The sequence below is a fragment of the Elaeis guineensis genome, chromosome 7, assembly GCF_000442705.2.
Source record: "Elaeis guineensis isolate ETL-2024a chromosome 7, EG11, whole genome shotgun sequence".
Lineage (NCBI taxonomy): Eukaryota > Viridiplantae > Streptophyta > Magnoliopsida > Arecales > Arecaceae > Elaeis > Elaeis guineensis.
The window spans coordinates 90,239,537-90,244,603 of record NC_025999.2 but is presented as its reverse complement, the minus strand read 5'-3'; positions in this window follow the sequence as shown (position 1 = coordinate 90,244,603).

The window sequence follows — 5,067 nt, the reverse complement described above, 5'->3', positions numbered from 1 at the left end:
CTAATAATATTAGCGACGAAATTTTGGTCGCTAATATTTCATTGTAAATAATCTCGTCGTTGATAATATTTTACGATAAAAAAAATTTCATCACTAATAAAAGATATTTGCGATGAATATTTTTCATCGTTAAAAAAAAATTGATGAAAAAAATTAATCTAAAAAAAGGTATTTACGATGAAAAATTTTCGTTACTATTATTTGCTAAAGTTTTAGCGATAAAAATTTCCATCGTAAAAAAATATTTTTACAATGAAAATAATTCATCGCTATTAATTTAATAAAAAAATTATTTAGAAAAAAAAATAAATAATATTAGTGATGAATCAAATTCATCATAAATAAAATTATTTGCAATGAATATTTTTTCATCACTATAAATTATATATTTATTGATAAATTAAATTATATTAGTAAAATATTTTTAGTGATGAATATTTCATCGAGAATAATTTCATCGCTAATAATTTAGTCATATTTTTAAAAAAAAATTATAAATATATATTTTAAATTTATATGTATAATATTTTTATAAATTTAAAAAAATAAAAATAAAAAATTTACACAATAAATTGATAAATAAATTTTATTATTTTATTATATTAAATTAAAATTATAAGATATTTGAAATTTAAAAAAAGTACATCAATAAGCTGTCAAATATCGATATTTGGAGAATGACCTGGGGATGGAGAGCACCCAATGGAGCTCGGACCGGTGATGGAGCTCGGATCGATCTGCTGCTGCCTTATCAGCTGTATTATCTACTTCATCTATACCATCTACTCCATCATCTAGATTTGAAAGCGCTGATAGTCGTCGACGTGTGCAGCCAACTCCTGAGCTCGCTGTCGATCTTCGATAGCCAACCTCTGCACCTTCGTCAGTCGAGCCTCACATGCAGAATGGATGTCCGCCCTAGATGTGCATGAGGATGAGGGAGCAGTGATCTCATATACTAGACCCCTAACATAATAAGGTCTCGTACCGAGCATCCGATCACAGATCTCATCATCTGTGGGTGCGGTCGAGCCCTCAGGGATAGGCTGGGATCTAATTTCTGTCATATGATCTTGAAAATTAAAATTATAATTATTTTAATTTTATAATAAAAATCAGATTGTGAATGAAAAATAATTGAAAAAACTTATAAAGAGCTCCTGGCTCTCCGTCGTCCACTTCCCCGACCGTCGCTGGTGGGTCCGCTGGTAGATATCGATCATATCAGGAAGCTCGCCACTCTGAGTGTCTCTCTATAATTTGAAAATTAATTAAAAAAAATTTAAATAACTAGAGAATTATATGCTAATTAGAAATTAAAAATTATCTACCATGTGCTCCATGTAACGAGCAAACAATCTCGAACCCCCACAATGCGGCACGATCTGTCTCATCCAGTTTGCCGCATTATGGGCACATCATCTCTGTAAAATTATCAGTAAAATTAGTAGATAAAAAAATTAATTTAAGAATAAATGATTAAATCATGAAACTATAAAAAAAAGTTTAAATGTGTAACCTGATATGTCGGATCCTCGTACTATCGGTATATAGTAGTCCAATCTTCTATGGTGATGCTGTCATAGGGCTGCTGCCGCACTGCCTCCTCCTCATGATCTTGCACCACCCGATATCAATGCTGATGCATGTGATGGCGATAGTTCTTGAAACGCAACGATAACTGAATATCGATGGCTCGCCTCACACGATCCTTCTCAAAATCAATAATATCAAATACACCCTGCCAATAACAAATATTAAAAGAATACTATGTAAATTAAATATTCATAATATAATTTATTTTACCTATAAGTGAGTGTAGAAAATCTCTCTCTGAGCCGACAGAACATGATGCCAATTGAAGAGCGTCATAGGGGCATAACTGTGGCATATGATGCCTAGCTCAGTCTACCATAGATCACACCATCCCCTAATGGGTCTGGTGTAGCTAGCCAGTATCTTGATCCGGAGATGCTGTCCTGGGTGCTGGCATCTCCAACACTCCAGAGCCAGATTCTTCGATGGACCTCACCCTTACTTCACCACCGATGAAGACTCACCTGAAACAACAATAAATAAATCATTAGTATGATCCAAATAAAAGAATCAAATTTTATTATATATAATATGTAATAGTTAATACCACTGAAACCCGCCTCACTGGGACCCACCTCATTGGGATCTGTCGGTGTAGGACCCTCTGACAGTGAAGCCGGTGCGGCAACGGAGATCGATGGAGGTGCCTCAATCTCTGAGGCATCTGCAGGGAGCTGTGAATGCGAACGTCGTTGTCTGTCTCCTGATGCCATATCTGTAGGATTTGAGATATAAATAAATATAATATTGAATAATAATAGTAGAAATCAAATAATATTCTAATGAATATAATTATATCATATACCATTATTGGAAGATAAAATTGAACGAAGAATATAGATCTACTCATCAATATTCGTTTCTTCCTCGATAATGTATCGAGGAAGAAATAAATTTAAATTTAAAAAAAATATTTACATCTTATAATTTATATGACAATGTATGTATAATTTTTTTACCTTTCAATAGGATACATCCATCGATAATATATCAGTCCGACCAAAAGAGCTTCCTTTGGAAGATGAACAGTCAGATGCTCCGTAACATCAAAAAATGATGGTGAAAATTTTTTTTCTAACTTACAAAGAATGAGTACAATATTTTTTTCAGATCTCTCAAATAAGTTAATCTTTAATTTTTAATAACACAGTTCTCGAAAGAATACTCCCAGCTCAATCATTGCAGTTTGACCATCACCATCCAAATAACCACGTATGACCACCGAAAGCAAACGTTGCATCATTATATGGGAGTCATGACTTTTCATGCCGGAGATATTACCATCGTTGTTTCCAACACACCACGATAAGTTTAAAGCGTATACATCAGAAAACTTTACGATTTTGAACCATCCACAGAAATTTCTCTTTTCCTCTCCAAACAGAGAATAACATGCGGGTGGCATAAGAAATCTCTCACCTCGACGAACTAAATGCAACTCCGATCGGATTCCCATTTTTTATAAATCAAGATGAGTTTTTGTACCATCTTTTATTTTTTCTGAAATATTTAATATAGTACCGATGATATTATCATAAATATTCTTTTTAATATACATTACATCCAGATTATGACGAAATAGTAGCTGCTTCCAATACGGTAGTTCGAAAAAGATGCTTCGCTAAGTCCATTTTAGCTTAGCTTCAGTATGCTTTCGCTTGCGAGTATCCGATATTTTTTCAAATTGAAAGTTTCCAATGACTTCAAGTTGTTCTCAAATTTTTGCTCCACTTAACTCCTTAGGTGGCAGACGCCGATCGGACTTACCATCAAAATATTGATTATAATGGATCCTCCAAGAATGATTAGCAGGAAGAAACCACCGATGACCCATGAAACATATTTTCCATCCATGCTTTAAATGTAAAGAGGATGCATCCCTATTGCATATTGGACATGCAAGATATCCTTTGGTGCTCCATCTAGATAAATTTTTATATACCGAAAAATTATTTATGGTCCATAGAATCGAAGCATGCAACTTAAAATTACTTCAACTCAAAGAATCATATGTCTGTACCTCATTTTCCCATAACTCCTTCAGATTATCAATTAAAGGTCGTAGATATACATCAATTTCTTTACCTAGTGCTTTCGGATTCGAAATCAACAGTGACATAAAAATAAATGGTTCTTTCATGCACTTCCAAGGTGACACATTATATACAACTAGCATCACAGGCCACATGCTGTAAGAGGTACTCAGATTGCCAAAGAGATTAAATCCATCTGTCGCTAGATCAAGCCGGATATTGCGTGGGTCACTCGCAAAGTGCGGATGCTTTGCATCGAAGTCTTTCCACACTATAGAATTGGTCGGGTGGCTAAGTATGTTCTCCTCTGAAATTTACTACTCATAATGTCATCTTATTTCTTCAGTTATCTTTGTAGATATATATAACCTTTGAAGTCTTGATATCAATGAAAAATATCTCAAAATCTTTTGAGATATCTTCTTTGCATTCCTATTATCGATTTTGTATCTAGGCTCACCGCATTTCGGACATTCAGTTGTTTGTTCATTATCCTTATAAAATAATATGTAGTCATTTTTGCAGGCATGTATAGGAGTATAGCCAAGTCTTATTTCCCGCATGTATATTTTTGCTTCAGAATATGATTTCAAAAGTCTCCCTCTATCGGGCAGGGCTGCGTTAATCAATGTAAAAATTTGATCAAATGACTTCTGACTCCAATGGTTCACGATTTTAATATGAAGCAATTATATCAAAAATTCTAACTTAAAAAACTTTGTACAATTTGGATAGAGTGGCTCTCGTGAATCCCTTACAAGCTTTGTCAACTGTTTAAAAGTCCCTTCTACCTCAAGTCAGATATTATGCTCATGATCAGAATTGCTTTCAGATGCAGCAGTATTCATGCGTACATTTGAACAAGCACCTTGATGTAAATCATCTAACAATTCTTCAATACCATTATGTTCAACAGGTCCAGCACCATCAGTACTATCATCTTCAGTATCGTCATCATTGCGCACCACTTCATTTGGATCATCCTCCCCTTGCTATATCTAACAAGTATACTTCTTATCCATACCATATTGTAGCAGATGCTCCTCAACAAGTGTTATGTGATGATATATCAAATTGACACATCTCTTGCATGGATACTTTTTCTGACTAGCACTGTCAGCCTTATGCCGTACAAAGTCAATGAAATCTCGAACTCCTTTTCGATATTCAGATAAAAAAATACCTCTAGCATTCATCCAACTTTTGTTGATATTCATCTAACAACAAACACAAAATCATTAACAACCAAAATAAAGTTTAGTGGTATTCTGGATCTCAATCTAAATTTTGGACTAAATCGTGTTTCGAATTCTAGCTAAAATCCCGATCCGGATCCAAATCCGGATCACTTGATACAAAATGCATGATCCTATCCTTTCCAAATCATTACTAACAGGTGTGGCCCTATCTCTTTCAGAAAAGTAATAGTCTCATTATT